Consider the following 18,909-nt stretch of genomic DNA (forward strand, 5'->3'; position numbering starts at 1 on the left):
AATTAAGCCCCAATTAGAAAAAAAGATACATCATGGGACTGCAATCTTTTGTTGGGGGGGGGGGGGGGGGGGGGGATTTTTGTGCTTGTTCCAGATTCATTTTGGGTTTCTGTTTCTGAGTTGCACGTCGTGGTGTGCTTGTTCCCTCTGGCAGCTCAGAATGATGCTTTGGAATTCAGCTTGGAAGCCACAAGCTAAACATCTTTGAACATCTTTAAACAGCAGCTGATATTTCCGCCTTAAACATTACAGCTTCACAGGGACATGATAAAGAGGTCGGTTCTGAGGAGCATCTTAAAGTAAGAAAGTGAGATGGAGAGGTGCAGGGAGGGTATTCCAGAGCGTAGGGCCAAAGCAATTGAAAGAAATCTATTCCATCATTCCACTGCATAACAGGGAAAGGAGAAGGGCAATTGCTGAAATGTGGTCAAGAGAACTTACTTGACCAACATGTACGACATCCAACTGAGAAGAAGGCTTTGCTGGATCTGGTGCTGTGGAATAAGGTGGGACAAGCAGACAGAGTGTCTGTGGGGAACACTTGGGTAAGATCATCATACATAGGATTTAGATCAGTAATGGAGAAGAGCAAGGAACAATGGAAAGTAGAACTTGTAAATTGGAAGAGGGCTAACTTCCACAGGATAAGAGGGGATCTAATCAGGGTAAAATAAAACCAAAGACTGTAATGGGGCAATGAGTGATCTTTAAGGTGGACGTGTTTCAGGTACAGGTCAGGTATATTCCAACAAGGTCAAAAGATAGGAAGACCGAAGCCAGCTCTCTGATAAGGGAGGTAGAGAATATGATGTAATTTTAAAAAGGGTTATGAAGTATGTCAGGTGAATTCTTCAAGTGAGTACAAGCCCAAATACAGTAAGTTGAGGGGGAGGGGGGGTGAAGAGGAAAATAAGACTGGCAAAGAGAGAGTATGATAATAGAATGTCAGTTGATGAAAAAAATAATCTAAAAATCTTTTACCATCATGCAAATAGTTTCCAAAGTGTGATAGCTCAACACCAAACAGCTTGGTGGGATTCTCCGTTTGCCGCGCTGAAATAGCGAAATGTGACTGGACGGTGAATAGGTTCTGATGCCGAGATTGTGGCAGGTGCCGATTTGACGCCAAATAGCGATTCTCTGTCACCTTGACAGAGGCGTCAATGCGTTCCGGAATGCACTTACAGTAAACACCGTTCGCATATCATTAGCGGGCCTGACCCGGTATTCTGAAATGAAATGAAATGAAAATCGCTTATTGTCACGAGTAGGCTTCAATGAAGTTACTGTGAAAAGCCCCTAGTCGCCACATTCCGGCGCCTGCGGGGACTCCGGAATTCTCTACCTCCAATGGGCCAAGTTCCCGATTCTGCAGTTCACTTGTGCTTTCAAAAATCACAATACCGGCTTGGTGGCTGTTGAAGGAGAGTGAGAGGAGGTAGGACACAGAGAGGAGCGAGTGCGGGTTGCCGGACTGTACACTGGCCGGGCGGCTGGGTTGGGGGGGGGGGGGGGGTGCCATGCCAGGGCTGGGGGAGGGGGAATGGGGGGAACAGGCCAAGTGGCCGGGGTAACCCCCCACAGGACCGGCCCAAATACGGCCCAAAATTACCACGACTATCTTGCTGCACACGCACTGACCACCCACCTTGGTCTCTGGTTTTTGAGAGTGACACTGGCCATTTGGGTGCCCCCACCCTGCACTCCCCGCCACACCTCATCCCCAGCTGGCCGCCACCCAGTTCAACACCCCCTGTAGCATAGCCCTCGCGAGGGCAGTGACAGTCAATGATACTCCTGACATTATGGACGGACATTAGGACCAGTGGCCACCATGGTGCCGGCCACCAAAGGGGCCCGGGGTGCAGGGATTGGGGGTTGGGGGGGGCACAAGGATGTGTGGGTGCAGAGCCGTAGAGCCAGCTGGGGCCACCATGTAATCCGGTGGACCTGGTTGGGCACGAGTTTTTGTACCATGCTAACATGTCGGCTTTTCACCCCTGCAGACAATGGATATTGGAATTCAACCAGCAGCGGTGGCCTTGCTGCTGGTCGCTGCAGCCCTGGGGGCTGCCCTGTGGCTGTACGAGCTGGAACTGCTCGAGGAGGAAAGCAAAGCTGCAGCAGCGGAGCGTACAGCAGCAGAGTGGGCAGCAGTGGAGTGTGCCACAGAGGCAGGTGGCAGCCGCCCAGTTTGGAGAGCCGACCGGCCAACAGGCCGAGGAGGAGAAGGTGACAAGGAGGAATGGTGTCAGGCCTCGTGTGTACCGGCACCACCTGTCGTTTGAAGGCTTGCCGGACCAGGCATGCCATCGAAGACTCCAGCTGAGCAGAGAGGCAGTACGACATATTTGCCAGATCATGGCACACCTGGCAGCGTGGATTTGGGGGAGGACACCCACTCCTGGTGCCCATCAAAGTGATGGTCGTCCTGAACTTTTACGCGATGGAGTCCTTCCAGGTGCTGAGTGGGGACTTGTCAGGGATCCCACAGAGCTTGGTGCACAGATGCATCCGTACCATCACAGAGGCCCTATATGTCCAGGCGGCTCAATACATCTACATCAATGTAGACCTAGCCCACCAGGATGCCCGAGGAACAGGGTTCGCGCCATTGCCGGGATGGCCCAAGTCCAGGGATTGATTGACAGGATGCATATCATCCTACGAGCATCTGCAGATGACAGGCCGCTCGATAACAACTGAAAAGGGTTCCACTTGATGAATGTGCAACTGATATGTGACCATCAGCTGTGCATCATACACCGCTGCAATTGTCAGGTGGCTCTGGAACATGGTCGCCTGTGAGGCGGCAACCCTGTCCTGGGCCTCGGCCAGCTTCTGAACAGAATGCCTCAGGCCTTGTACATGCTGATCCATAGCCTAAACCATCATCCCCAATGCCTCCACCGCGGTCCCCTCCTGTCTTCTCCCGGGCGGTGTTGTCCTGGGTGGCACGCTTGGCTGGCACCACCTCCTGCAAGTGGTTGGACTTCTCCAACTGCACGTGCAGGTGCTGGACGCTCACCGACATCCCCTCATGTAGCCCCTGACTCTGCGACTGCATCTCCACTATGGATGGGACTGTCTGTTCCTGAGGCTCGAGACCTGTCTGGATGGCAGCTAGTTCCTCAGGTCGGCCCGCCCTCCGACCATCCGCCCCCTCCACCTGCTGCACCAGATCAGCTGGGAGATGCACACAAGATAGTGTCCCAGGAGCCTCTTCACTAACATTCCTAACCGAGGGGATTGTCTCTGGGATGCTGGAGACAGCTGTGATGGAAAATCACTGTCATCCTCCAACCCGAACTCCAGGGTCTCCTGAGTCTCGGGGGCCGGAGGGCTGGTGTCCAAGCTGTTCTCAGCATTGGTGCCTGGCTCACGGAGTGCTCCAGCTGTGGGGCTAAGGGCGGAAGAAGCCAGATGGACCCGCTCCATCCCCAGCATGACAGAAGACAAGCCGCATGGTTAAACTGTAGGCTGGGGTGGGTGACGTGTAGGTGGACGTGTGGGTGGTAGTGGGGGGGCGTGGTGGTGTGGGGGTGAGGGGGGTGTAGGGTGAGGGGTGGTGTAGGTTGAAGGTGATGTGGGGGTGAGGGCGGTGTTAAGGTGAGGATGGTGCGGGGGTGAGGGTGGTGTAGGGTGAGGGTGGGGTGGGGGTGAGGATGGTGTGGGGGTGGTGTTGGGGGGGGTTAGCACACTTGTCATGGGGAACCACAACTAAGCGGGGTCTCACTTCCTCACCCTTGGGCGAGCTCCACCTCGGCAACATCCCTTTCCTCCGGGCCGCCAACCACGTCCAAGGCCCTCTGTTCGGCCATGGTGAGGGGCCGCAGGTCCGGTGGTACCCCTCCTGTCTTCTCCCGCTCCTGGAGTTTATGGCCGGGGAAACAGAAAACCGCAGTGTTAGACAGTCCGACTCATGCAGCCCAGGGGGTGGGCAGCTGGTGGCCTCAGTGGCCAGGGCACCCGGCCATGGCGGCTGGTATGGGTGCCCACCAGATGGGGGTGGGTGGGGGCAGGGTTACGGTTGTGTGGCGGGACGGGGTTAGTGCCAGGGTTACACTACTCACACTGGCCGCCCTGAGGAAGTTGTGGTTTCCTCCGGCATTTCTGGCTAGTCCAGTCGGTGTTGCTGGTGGCGCTGACCACCTCTGCCACCTGCGCCCAGGCACAATGTACGGCAGCAGCTGGCAGCCTCCTTCCTGGGCCGGGGTACAGGGTCATCCTCTTTCCCTTCACAGCATCCAGGAATGTCTCCAGCTCAGCATCGGTGAAACGGGATGCCATTCTCCTCGCTGCCATCTTGTTGGCTGGGATGGTGTGTGTGGGGAGTGAAGTATGTATATGTGGCTGCAAGCTTATCAGCCTCCTGAGTGTCAATCTCAGACCTGGCGAATCTGGCACCGTTTCTCATTTCAATCAATTGTGTTCCACATGGTGCTGGTGCTAGCCCCTCAACAGTAGCAGAATCGGTCCAGGTGCGGCGACAGATTTGCTGTTGTGAAAGTCCACGAATTCTGCATTGGCGTCAACACTTATTCTCAGAAACGGAGAATCCAGCCGTTTGTTTTTTTTTGCCTAATCTCCTTAAACCACACTGACCATTTCCTCTTATCACCTAGTTTTACCATCTCACCAGAGCGAGGCCTCCCTCCAGTCTAGCCACTGTTCTATTCTTGGTCATCTCATCCTCTAGAAGGGACAGCACCTGCTCCACATATTGTGTCAGGATTTCCATGTATGGTATTCCACCGCCTGTACAAACCCGCTTGCGGGCATTGTGGGTTCACTTCTCCTGAAAAGATTTGACACGGAGCTAGCATGAAAAATCTCAAACGGGGCAGCACGGTGGCACAAGTGGTAGCACAGTTGCCTCACTGCACCGGGGTCCCAGGTTCGATCCCGGCTCTGGATCACTGTGGAGTTTGCACATTCTCCCCGTGTTTGCGTGGGTTCAGCCCCCACAACCCAAAAGATGATGTGGAGATGCCGGTGTTGGACTGGGGTGAGCACAGTAAGAAGTCTTACAACACCAGGTTAAAGCCCAACAGGTTTGTTTCAAACACGAGCTTTCGGAGCGCAGCTCCTTCCTCAGGTGAATGGAGAGAATGGACCTGAACCCAAAAGATGTGCAGGATAGGTGGATAGGCCATGCTAAATTGCCCCTTAGTTGGAAAAAATTAATTGGGTACTCTAAATTTATTTTTTAAAAATCTCAAACTGTCTGGGCAGCACATGGCACAGTGGGTTAGCACAGGGACTACGGCGCTGAGGACCCGGGTTCGAATCCCGGCCTTGGGTCACTGTCCGAGTGGAGTTTGCACATTCTGCCCATGTCTGCGTGGGTTTCACCCCCACAACCCAAAGATGTACATGTTGGGCGGATTGGACATGGTAAATTGCCCTTTAATTGGAAAAAAAAATAATTGGGTACTCTAAATTTAAAAAAAATCTCAAACAGTCACAGGTCACATCCCAACCCCATTAGCAAATCAGCGCATGGCCGACTGAAGCCAATGCTCAGGTGACAAAAGTTCATTCTGCCAATCAATCACTGTGTACATTTATACTTGCTTGGAATGCATCATGGCATGGTTTAGGATAGATGTGCACTTGCAGAAATATGTAACTTTGGAGGAGCAGAGCCCCACAAATACTTACAGCATTCATCTGCCACACCTGTATCACACTGGACCAATATTGCTCATATTGATTCCAAACTCATCCTTACCAACTTCAAGAGGTCATTGAACCAATTGTGGCACTGGGATCATGTCCGCCTAACCATCTTCGCACTGCCCAACTCCTCGGCCACCTCCTCCCATACAGCACGAGTCTATCTGGGTTCCCTCTTCCTCCTCCCATCACTCAGAATGAGCTGGTCACATCTCCCCTAGAGGCCATGGAGGAAGGCACCAAGGCAGCCTTGCTGTACCTGGGGGCAGCTTTGCCCCTTCTGGAGCACCTCACCTCAGGCTCTGATGGTGCAAACATCTATGCATTGAAACATAAAATCAATCAACATAGTTTCATAGAATTTACAGTGCAGAAGGAGGCCATTCGGCCCATCGAGTCTGCACCAGCTCTTGGAAAGAGCACCCTACCCAAGGTCAACACTTCCCCCTATCCCAATAACCCAGTAACCCCACCCAACACTAAGGGCAATTTTGGACACTAAGGGCAATTTATCATGGCCAATCCACCTAACCTGCATATCTTTGGACTGTGGGAGGAAACCGGAGCACCCGGAGGAAACCCACGCACACACGGGGAGGATGTGCAGACTCCGCACAGACAGTGACCCAAGCTGGAATCGAACCTGGGACCCTGGAGCTGTGAAGCCATTGTGCTATCCACAATGCTACCATGCTGCCCTAATGCTACCATGCTGCCCTTCTCTGGACATCTCGTCCATAGAATTCCTACAGTGCAGAAGGAGGCTATTCGGCCCATCAAGCCTGCACCAGCTCTCCAAAAGAATCCTCTACATAGGCCCATTCCCCCATCCTAGCCCCGTAACCCCACACATTGATCATGGCCAATCCACCTAACCTGTACAGCTTTAGCACAAAACAGAAAATACTGGACAATCTGAGCAGGTCTGACACCTTTTATGGAGAGAGAAGAGAGCTAACATTTTAAGTCTGGATGACTCTTTGCCAAAGCTAGAGAGAACTGGAAATAGGGTCAGATTTATACTGTTGGGGGGAGGGGGGGGGGGGGGGGGGGGGGAGGGGGGGGGGGGGGGGGGTTCGTGGAGCAGTGGAGCTGGATCGAGGGCTGGTGATAGGTGGAGATTGACAAAGATGTCGTGGACAGAAAGACAAAAGTAAGGGTGCTTATAATGGCACATAAAGAGATTAGAATGTGTTAAGAGCAGAACAAACGTAAGTAGGTTCAAAGGACAACTAAGAACAGGAAACAGATTGCCCAAGTGGGATGGGATGAGGGAAAATCAGGTCGATGGAAGGAATGAAAATAAATTGATAGAAATAAAAATGGGGTGAAGGCGAAGGAGAGAGTTCAGTCTTTGGGCTGTGGGAGAAAACTGGAGCACCCGAAGGAAACCCACTCGGACATGGGGAGAACATGCAAACGCCACACAGCTACACAAGGCCGAAATTGAATCCAGGTCTCTGGTGTTGTGAGGTAGCAGCGCGAACCACTGTACCACCATGCCGCCAATGCCTAATGCTGGTCGACTTGCTGATTTAATAAAATTTGGATAACGGAGAAGCTTCAGATGTCTGGTAGACAAAAGTACAAATTAAAGTGGACTCATCTGGATAGACTACAAAAGAGAAAATCCCTCACTGCACAAATCTTCCTGCTCCCCTTGTATCAAACGATGTGTCACCTGACACTGTCCCATGCCTAGAGGTCCTTTAAAGGGATGACCGTGATTTGGTTCCGGGTCATGCCCTCCAGCCTCAGACTGCATATCCTGCCCTCCAGTACACATGGAGTAGGATATGGAACCTGCCGTCAGTGTGGGGTCGTATTTTTCAGCCTTTCGTGTGAGATACGATATGATCACAGGGTTTTGGATCTCTGATTCATTCTAAGACCTGTGGATACCCTTTCCTCCCTTAAACTTCCCTTATTCTTAAAATCCGTAGGCTGTTAAAACCCACATTGAAGTCACATACTCAATAGTACCTTGTTTGTGTTCCTTCCCTTTTATGCTTTTCAACCTTAGTGAGGACCTACACCATGGGCTTTGATCTTTCACAATTGAAAAAGTGTACAGGTTGTGCGCACACAAAGCTGTTTAATAATATGAAGAAGAAACCATTTCATGAAACTCCAGTCCTGACAGAAGAAATGAGCGAAGGAAAAAACACATCCTGCGCTGGGTATAAAACTGTTTTCAAAATCCAGATCATGTACTAGAAGGATAATAACAGGCTGCTGCAGCAAGCATTGACTCTTCCAGAAAACTGCACAATATCTTCTTCACAGTGACATAATACCTCTCACTAATATGTTTCCTCTCATTGTCGAATTTGTGGCCAGTGCTACAATATTCTCATGGGGTTCAGCTTAATTTGACTTTCACGCATGAATCTTATCAAATGCTTTCTGAAGGTTTATGCAAACAATACCATAGGAAATTCCACTGCATACTTTATCTTAATTTGACAGACCTAATTTTCCTTGTCCAACTCCACGCTGGCTATTTGTTTTATCAAGTCATTTCCAAGAGACATCTGCAAGTATTGAGGAAAGTGTAGAGAATAGAAACAAAATTAACTCCAAATATAAAAGTGAATGGGCGGCACGGTGGCACAGCGGTTATCACTGCTGCCTCACAACACCAGGGACCCAGGTTTAATTTCGGCGTTGCATCACTGTGTGGAGTTTGTACATTCTCCCGGTGTCTGCGTGGGTTTCCTCTGGGTGCTCTGCTTTCCTCCCACAGTCCAAAGTTCTGCGTGTTAGATGGATTGGCCCTTCTAAATTGCCCCTTAATGTCCAGGGATGTGCCGGTTAGGTTATGGTGTTACGGGGATAGGGCAGGGTGGACGGGTGAGTCGACCTAGGTCAGCTGCTCTTTCAAGGGGTCGGTGCAGACTTGATGGGCCGAATTGCCTCCTTCTTCACTGTAGGGATTCTATGAGTTATGATAAAAAAAGGTTTTAAAAACTCAGGGCTGGATTCGCCATTATTGGGACTATGTCCCCACGCCGGCGTCAGAACGGTGGAGTTTTATGGAGAATCCTGGAAAAAAGGGACATGAATTCATAGCCCTGCAGGGGGCTAACAGGAACCTGGAATAAATCTCACAGTTTTTGCTGCAGATACGGGCCCCCGCACGTCCGGGTCAGAAGCTGCGAATGCGCACGACGGCAGCCTCCAGCGGCCATGCCGTGCTCCATGGGGGATTCGGACTGCGGAGCCAGGCCCAGGAAAGAGACCCCCCCGGTTGGCCGCGCCCCCTAGCCTCAAACCCTGCACAATCATTCCCCAGCCACCTAGAAAGCACCCCCCTGGCCTCCTGTCGGACCGACCACGACCAGGGCAGCCGTGGACTGTCACGCGAGTATCCCGATCGGCAATACAAGGTTAGTTCCACGCCATTGGGAACTTGGTCGGTCAGGGGCGGAGAATATCAGAGCGGGCCTCTGGCAATGGCCCCCGGCGGTGCAGCGTACACCCCGGTGACGTCGGTGCCCGGAGAATCGCTAATCCGGCACCGTGCCCGATTTCAGCATCAAGCTGGATTCTCCGCCCCAGCGTGCCACGATTTTGGCGTCAGGATGCGGAGAATCCAGCCCTCAATGTCTGAAGTCTGGAAAATTGAGTTCCAAGGCATGCAAATGTCACCGTATTGGAAACAATTATGTGTGGGAAAAGAAGCAGAAAGAAGATGAAAGTAGTACAACAGCTGTTCTTGATATTTTTTATTTCCTTATGTTTACCTAACCAAAATTTGGTTTTGAAAAGTTAATATTCTATAGCATACTGGGTAAATTGATCACATGCACTAGTACAGCAGATTACCAACCAAAATGATCCCAGTTTCAATCTGTACTCGATTACCTAATCCCAGCTCGTCAATGGGGTTTTACATTTATCCTCAGTGTCCTTGGGCTGCTAAAGGTCTGGAATCCCCCATCTGACTGCAGTCTAGTGAAGGGTGCTAATACCTATGCATGGATGCTGGATGAGGACAAAATTGAGCTTCATCGTGACGCCTATGATCCAACAGGCCTACTTGCACATTCTGTCCAGACTCGCACATAAAGAATATCCACTTGGCGAGTCAGATACAGAGGCATTTAAAATAGTATGATTAATGACCCAGAGAAGAAGAAAAAAATAAACTAATTCTAAGCATACTGGCTAAAGGGTGATCCAAGGTTGCAAAGAGTAATGAATAAATGTTCTTACAAGACCAAAACTTTAACAGAACATCTTGTCTGTATAAGCCCCTCAATCACAGTCAGCCTCATCGCAATGAAGCAGATTTACTTATCCCCTCAGCCTGAGAGCCTTTTGAGGTAAAACAAAAGAAAGGAAGCTTCAGAAATTGACAGGATCTTATCCTGTTAGAAAAATGAATAAGTCAATATTAAGCCTTAATTTAATATTTATTTAGAAAAGCTAAATTGAACATTGAAGATACTTCATGGGGGTATGGTAGTGTCATGGTTATGTTACTGAACTATAAACAGAAGATATAAACAGAAAGTGCTGGGAATACTCAGCAGATCTTCAGAGGTTGCCGACCAACTGACCAAAATGCTCGAAGTCCAACCAGATCAACCTCGGTCTATCTTTTAAGCATTCCTATTTCTTATAAGTCCATAGGCACAGGGAGGAGTCTTTGAATGAACAGGCAATGTGCAATGTGTGACTGGGGAAATCCATTGCTTTTAAAAATTAGTTCTCTGGAGATGGGCAAAGCAGGCATTTTTTGCCAATCTCTAGTCGCCAAGAGAAGCTGAGGGGATTCAGCATTTTCTATTTTTTAAATTTCAGATTACCAGTATCTGTGTTTTTTTTTGTTTTTGTATTCGGAACCCAGAAATCTGTACTAATAATCTAAAGGATTTAAGTTCAACTACCACCGTGGCAGATTGAAAATTTGAATTTGGTTTACAAATACTTGAAGTAAAAAGCTAGAATCAGTAAATGTGGCCATTGAAACTATTGAATTATTGTGACTACGCAACTGGTTCCCTTTAGTGAAGGAGACCCGGTCACCTTTTCTGGTCTAGCCGAAATGTGATTCCAATTCCAAATTAAAGTGGTTTACTCCAAAATGTCTTCTCAAGAAACCAATCAGTTGTATTGAACAGATACGAAGGATAAAGACAAAAGGCCGCCATCACCTTCTCTTGGCGACTAGAGATTGGCAAAAAATGCCAGCTTTGCCCATCTCCAGAGAACAAATTTTTAAAAGCAATGGATTTCTCCAGTCACACATTGCACATTGCCTGTTCATTCAAAGACTCCTCCTTGTGCCTATGGACTTATAAGAAATAGGAATGCTTAAAAGATCGACCGAGGTTGATCTGGTTGGACTTCTAGCATTTTGCCAGCCACATAATATAACAATAACGGAGTTTCTGACTAATCATAGAAATCAAGGCTCAGAAATGACACAGAGTTGAGAACTTTGTGAACGTCAAAGCATACTGCCCTTACCAGGTCTCTACTTACTCGCATGTTGTCCAACACAATGTCATTTTCTGAAAGGAATCCATACTAATTTAATTTGAATGGATCAATTCTAACTGCTTCCAGTCTCTAACACTCTGTTCCATAATTCAATCAATCATTTAATGAAGTATTGGGCAGGATTTTTGTTTTTGAATTGGAACCCTGTCTTTGGAAATACTTACAAGTGTGGGTGCGTGAGATTTTTGTTGTCTTGGCCCAATAATGGCTAGAGGACATACTCACTGTTCAATTATGGATGTAAAATCTTCTCAGGACTTTAAAAATACTTCAAATTACAAATGGCCGCAGTTGCCAGAACCCCTTTGTGGATGGAGACAGGGCCTTTGCGGCCATTTATATGTCAGCCACAGAGGGTGGGGGAATTCTTCAGTAATGAAATGGAGCGCTGCCCCCCCCCTCCACTTTCAGTTGTCAGGAGACTGCCTCATTTCTCTGACTGAGTTTCAGCCACAGCAGGTTAGCCATCTCGTCTCCCAACTTGGCCTCCTTCAAAATGGCTCGGAGGTGGGATTATGCGGCCGAATTGGCACACCAGTCGGACCCATCACCTCTGTTTCCACCTCTGGCAGGCTTCCTTATTTCCAGCTGTTTCTACAGGTTAGTTTTGAATTTATTGGGTGACACGGTGGCGCTATGGTTAGCACTGCTGCCTCACAGCACCGAGGACCCGGGTTTGATCCCAGCCCCGGGTCACTGTCTGTGTGGAGTTTGCACATTGTCCCCGTGTCTGCATGGGTATTACCCCCACAACCCAAAAGATGTGTAGGTGGATTGGCCGTACTAATTTGCCCCTTGATTGGAAATTTGTTTTTGAAAGTTTTGGATTTATTTCTCTTCAGGTGCATATCTCCCAGTGGTTCTACTGAACTGGATAAGGAGCAATTTCTTGTAATGGTCTATATTATCTACTCCTTTTTAAAAAATTAATAACCCCAAATCAGTCCACCACTCAAACTTCTCTTTTCCAAACAGGACCAATTTACATAATTGCTCCTCATAATGTAAACCCTCCCACCCTCTCAATCAATCTGGTTGTTCTCTTCTACAACCGTACAACAGCTCCAAAGACCTTTCTGCACAGTGATGACCAAGATTGTACACAATATTCAATCCATGGTTGGGCCGTGGATTTACTAAGTGGCTGGATTTACTCACTATATCAGATCAATGTTGAATTTTTAATTCATCAAAACTTCGGATATGTTTTACCAATCATTATTTGAGAGAATTGTTGCAGACTTAGATCAATCAATTTGCAAATTACCAACTTTACTGAGGGTAAAGTATATTGGAAGCTTCTACTTTAAATGGTAGAGAGACGGGCAGCATGGTAGCACACGTGGCTAGCGCTGTGGCTTCACAGCGCCAGAGTCCCAGGTTCAATTCCCTGCTGAGTCACTGTCTGTGCGGAGTCTGCATGTTGTCCCCGTGTCTGCGTTGGTTTCCTCCAGGTGCTCCGATTTCCTCCCACAGTCCAAAGATGTGGGGGTTAGGTGGATTGGCCATGCTAAATTGCCCTTATTGTCCAAAAAAAGGTTAGGAGGGGTTATTGGGTTATTGGGATAGGGTGGAAGTGAGGGCTTAAGTGGGTCAGTGCAGACTCAATGGGCCAAACGGCCTCCTTCTGCACTGTATGTTCTATGTATCTATGTAACTCAATTGGACTCAATACAAGAAATGTGTTCAGGCCAGGAATTGACAACTTCCGCGAGGCTGAAAACAAATTAAGCATGTATTGGGTCTGAATTTGAATCTGCGTTGAAAAACAAAATCAAATCAATAACTCTTAAATATATTGCCTCCTATTTTCTCCTTAATATGTTTATACTGTGATAATAATATGGAAGTATGCAGACATCAAAGAAAGTTTTGTTTTCAGACATATTAAACAGTTCATGTTAATTTCCGTCATTTTCTTTGGAATAGTCAACCTAACATTTCCTGTGAAATTGAGTGGTGACATATCTTTCCTTTTATAAACAGTTTGTATCCATTTTTGTTTCGCTCTACCAAAATATAATAGCTGTGTGAAATTTATTTTGATTTTATCCTCTATTCATTTGGATCTCTGAGCTTCCTGTTGTAATCAATAGGAAACAGACCATTGTAAGTTGTAATTTATTAAAAAGGTGATGCCGTCATCAAATAAGCTGCAAGCTGAATCAGGGGTTGAGGGTATTTGAGCAGTACAGCTCTAAATATGTTGGATTTGTGCCAAAGTGGAAAAAAATAACTTTACACGTGTTCAAAGCACATATCCTGTGGCAGTAAACCAGGCGCTGAATTTCAAAAGTGTATTTGTGTCTTCTAACTTTTCTTCAAGCAGGAATTATACTTTGGTACTAACACGAGGAAAGATGCAGCATTTGCAGAAGGCAAACTCTCCAGTTGTCTTTTGATGTAAAAGTTTAGGATCTACTTTATCCTGTGCTATTTGCAGAATTCTCCCAACACACGAATCATAAATTTGGGCAAACTTAATTCAGCCATTTATAAATGTAAAAATGTCTGCAAAAAGCAGACAGGGGCTATTTATTGAGAATGTTCCATTCCATTTGAATTTTTAAATAATTCATAGCACATAATCACAAACATAATATAGTGAAATTATGTAAACAATATAATAAAATGCAGATACCACACACATTTTCTTACCCATGGAATTAATTCCATATATCATACAGTGACAATGTGATTATACCAATGAGCAAATGAATACACTCCGAAGTTAGATTGTACAAAACACACTACTCATGTTCGTCCACGTGATAACTCAGGTTTAATTAGATGTCCTCTGATGCAAATATCTTTTGGCACACAAGCACTAACCTAAATTATCATTTTGTTGTAGGTACTGGATATTGTTGACTTCTAGAAAAATATAAATGGAAGTGGGCTGAAAACAGTCAATTTTCCATTGTCATATCATTTACATAACCGTATGCATGTAAATGTCAAATCGGCAGAGACTATCAAAAGAAGGGTGTCGCAATAATGGAATTAAAGGTTTAGAAAGCCTCAAATTATTATCAGTCATTGATGGGGGGGGGGGGGGAGGGGAAAGAAATCTAAGAAGAGCTGGGAACTAAGACAGGGAAAGGTACAGACAACCATCTGCAGACTGTCCAGCACCTAATCCTCTGCTGCTTGACATGGACGTGGTTCTATCTGATGCACACCAGGAGATTTGTTCTGTATGCCATTCCATGCCACTGTATGTATCATTCAGCATCTATGTATGCCTGCAAGGAGGTGGAGTCCTGACCAAGGCTACAACTGTTAGTATCTGCAGTTGCCCCTGTAGAGCAGTGATGGGCAACCTAGGTGAGTGAGAGGGCTGCATGAGTGGCCCTCGTTCATCTCAATGGGCCGCAAGTTTGAAATCAGGCTTGTTCACTAAACTTAACTCTGTGAATAAGATTAAATACATTTAATACACGTCAAATATTTCATAACAAGTTATAGAAAATGCTTCATCATCTATATATCAATAGAACTATCATCAACTTCAAATGGTAAAAGCAAAATAAATATTTATACTTTGGACACAGAGGGAGAGCACGGTTCTCACAATCAATGTTATGAGCAATCAGCACGCACCTCACTTCATTTGCCCTTCCTTTACGTGCGTATCATGCTGATAGGAAAAAAGCTACATGGATGGTAAGTTGCCCACCACTGTTGTAGAGGATGGTAGAGAACTGCATCTGCTACTTTATGACACACACTCTGGGAAGATGGCTTCCCTTGGCCATTGGCAGAGAGAAGTGCTGGGCCTACAAAAATACGTGGTGACATTTTGGCATTGCAGCCAATTGGGCAACATTGTCTCTCAATCATCTTGGCATGCATTCTTTCATGCAGTGCCACGAATAATGGGTCATATTGTAAATAGTTTCCAAGGAAACTATTTCATCTAGAGTCTCATTTCTTCTACTTTCCCTTTGACAAAAATAACTTCCTCTAGCATTAATGTTGTGCCAAAGCAAAATGGTTGTACTGGTGAGTGGACAACAACTGTGTAACCTTCCAGCTTACTTTGGTCTTCCTCATGTCAGATAGGTGGGGATTCCCACTGGGAACCGATTATTATTTCAGCCCACACAGAAACTGGAGCAGTTTCTGTGTGAGCTGAAATTGGTCCTGTCAATTTATTCTAAATCTGCAATCATTCCAAAATATGAGACTTTAAAAAAATAATATGGTCAATCCCCGTAGAGACCAAACACTTATAAAAAGAGATGAGTTTCTCAACGAACAACAGAAAGAACCAAATGATACCATATTGATGCTAGATATGAAAAACAAATAACTTGTAGTATATTAAACATACAAGATTCTTAGGGTGTTAGGTAGCTTGGGAGGATATTTGCACTCATGGGAGAGTGTAGGATCAGACGGCATAATCACAGAACATTTCAGATGGATTTGGAGGAAGAATTTCTGCGCTCAAAGAGTGATGGATCTTTGGAATTCTTACCCCAGGAAATTGTGGTGACTGAGCCCTGAATGACCCACTCCTGTTCCTGGGAGGGATTCAAGGCTGAATGTCCCACTCCTGTTCCAGGGAGGGATTCGAGGCTTAATGACCCACTCCTGTTCCTGGGAGGGATTCAAGGCTGAATGTCCCACTCCTGTTCCAGGGAGGGATTCGAGCCCTGAATGCCCCACTCCTGTTCCAGGGAGGGATTCGAGGCTGAATGCCCCATTCCTGTTCCAGGGAGGGATTCGAGCCCTGAATGTCCCACTCCTGTTCCAGGGAGGGATTCGAGGCTGAATGCCCCACTCCTGTTCCAGGGAGGGATTCGAGGCTGAATGCCCCACTCCTGTTCCAGGGAGGGATTCGAGGCTGAATGCCCCACTCCTGTTCCAGGGATGGATTCGAGGCTGAATGCCCCACTCCTGTTCCAGGGATGGATTCGAGGCTGAATGCCCCACTCCTGTTCCAGGGAGGGATTCTCCAGTCCCCCAGCCATGTGTTTCACGGCAGCGCACCATTCCCGCCAGTGGGATTCTCTACTTCCGTCGCTCGTCAAGGGGATTTTGCATTGAAGACACCCACCCCACGCCTTTGGGAAACCCGCGGACAGAGTTGTGCTGCCGATGGGAACAGAAAATCCCAACAGCCAGAGAATTCTGGCCCCTTTTCCCCATAGTCCTAAGGTCTTATAGGGCTGGATTCTTTGGCTGTTGCTGCCGCAAGTTTGCCATGGCTGGGACGGGGACCATGTAAAGGTATGTTGACCTCGGGCAGGAATTTCAGGTCGAGTGGTGGGCGAGGTCGAAGAATGCTGCCCATAGTCCTATATTGCTTGCTATATAGCTTCATACCAAACGTAAGACTTCCACCAATTTTTCTCATTTGATTACAGCAAAATCACCCAAAAATCAGGCAGAACAAGGGTGTAATACAAATGGGGGAGGACTATTTGCAATAGAAACTTGAACAGAAACCCATTTTGGCAGTTTTAACACTTTTCACAGTTCAGTGAATCCTCATTTTAAGTTGCCCCGTTTTAAGTCATTTTCATTTAATGTTGTGTTTTTACTGGAACCAGTGCTCATGTTTAGTATTGTGGATTTGCATTGATGTTGTTTTGTGCCGGATGTAACATTGCATCACATAATCAGATTGCCGCCATTTCAGAGAAATCCCTCCTGTTGACAAACCCTGTTGGTCACTGCCAATCCTTCCACTGGCCAAAACAGAAAATACTGGTCAATCTCAGCAGGTACGACAAGCATCTGTGCAGAGAGAAGGGAGCAACCGTTTCGAGTCTGGATGACTCTTTGTCCATTTGCAGGGAGCTGCCTCTAAAAGCAGGGAGAACTGTTTTGTGTTAATGGCCAAGCAGGCTGCTTTTCAGTGTGTGATTTCTGTTAAAAAGAAAGGGAACAGAACAAATGGGACTCCTGGACATTTAAGAAGCAGGGAATTATTGAGGTGTGCTTTGCCTGTGATAAATGGATCTGGGTAAACATTGGCAGAGTAGAATAATTGTCAAAGAACACTAAAGGTTTCGACCTGGTGTGATGGGAAGAAGTGCACCTCTACTGGAGCACTGGGAGTGAGTGGGACTTTTCCTTTAAAGTTACATATCTACCATGGTTTCGTAAGCCACATTAAGTTGTGTTAATTTGTTCATGTAAACGTACCTTGGGCGAAATTCTCCGACCCCCGGCAAGGTCGGAGAATAGCCTGGGGCCGGTGTAAATCCCGCCCCCGCCGTGGCCGGAATTCTCCACCACCCGGGAATTGGCGGGGGCGGGATTCGCGCCACGCCGATCGGCGTGCCACCTGCGGCGATTCTCTGGCCCGCGATGGGCCAAAGTCCCGCCGCTGAGAGGCCAATCCCGCCACTGTGGTTTCAACCACCTCTGGTGGCAGCGGGATTGGCGGCGCGAGCGGGCCCCTGGAGTCCTGGGGGGGGGGCGCGGGGCGATCGATCCCGGGGGTGCCCCCACGGTGGCCAGGCCCGCGATCGGGGCCCACTGATCGGCGGGCGGGCCAGTGCCGTGGGGGCACTCTTTTTCTTCCGCCGCCGCCACGGCCTCCATCATGGTGGAGAAAGAGAACCCCCCTACCGCGCATGCGCCAGTGGTGACGTCAGTGGCCGCTGGCGCACCGGCGCATGCGCAAACCGGCGAAGGCCTTTCGGCCTGCCCCGACGCCGGCTGGTGTGCGTCAAAGGCCGTTGGCGCCAGTTTTGCCGCCAGTCGGCGCGGGCCTAGCCCCTAAAGGTGCGGAGAATTCCGCACCTTTGGGGAGGCCCGACGCCAGAGTGGTTGGCGCCACTCCGCTACGCCAGGACCCCCTGCCCCGCCGGGTAGGGGAGAATCGCAGCCCTTTTCTTTAGTTTGGTATTGCCTGTTAATTAATGTTTAATCTATGTTGATTTTTAGTTTATTTGCTGCAATCAAAGTCATAAAAAAGCAAAATCTTGGGTGGGATTCTCCGTCCGGTAGCCGTTCAATGGGATTTCCGCAGCCATAAGTGCACTGCTGGCGAAAGGGAGGATCCTGCTGACGAAGAATCCAGCCCCTTGTCTTTTGGTTCTTTCTGTTGTTCGTTGAGAAATTGATCTCTTTTGAAGAGTCATTGGTCTCCAAAGGGATCGACCACATTATCAAATAAAAGTCTCGCATTTTGGAATTATTACAGATTTATAATAAATTGACAGGACCAATGCTCCAGTTTCTGTGTTAGCTGAATAAATAAATGACTTCACTTTTTAAACAAAACTTTGTCAACTCTCCTACTTTAAAATGTTCACATATTTTCTCAACGTTAGTTTCAAAAATATAAGATTGATTTTTTAAAATCTACTTTAACTTTAGCATTTATATCTGCTGGAATCAGAATAACATATTCCACTTAAATTAAGTACAACAAAAAGACAAAGTGAAAAATCAATCAATCGACTCCTACAGATGAAAGAGCAAAGAAAGAACTCACATTTATAAATCTCTTTTTCAGACCTCAGGTCAGTCTACATCTGTAAAATGATATTTGAACTGTGTTACAATTTTTAATGAGAAATTCAGACTTCCAGTAAACAGCTGAAAGAATGACACAGCAAGAAGTCTTCAACACCAGGTTAAAGTGCAACAGGTTTGTTTTGAATCTCTAGCTTTCGGAGCGCAGCTCCTTCTTCAGGATGAAGGCTGCGCTCCAAAAACTAGAGATTCGAAACAAACCTGTTGGACTTTAACCTG

General features: G+C 47.5%; 1 protein-coding gene across 1 annotated transcript in view; it reads right to left on the minus strand.

The window, feature by feature from the left end:
• The window catches only part of LOC119968906 (capZ-interacting protein-like), a 107,685-nt gene extending 89,015 nt beyond the window's left edge, over window positions 1–18,670 (minus strand). The window contains exon 1 of the mRNA XM_038801883.1: window positions 18,650–18,670. The gene's annotated coding sequence lies outside the window, so the exon portion shown is untranslated. The remainder of the gene's footprint in view (window positions 1–18,649) is intronic.
• Between the last annotated feature and the right edge of the window lie 239 nt (window positions 18,671–18,909).

The sequence above is a fragment of the Scyliorhinus canicula genome, chromosome 7, assembly GCF_902713615.1.
Source record: "Scyliorhinus canicula chromosome 7, sScyCan1.1, whole genome shotgun sequence".
NCBI classification, from domain to species: domain Eukaryota; kingdom Metazoa; phylum Chordata; class Chondrichthyes; order Carcharhiniformes; family Scyliorhinidae; genus Scyliorhinus; species Scyliorhinus canicula.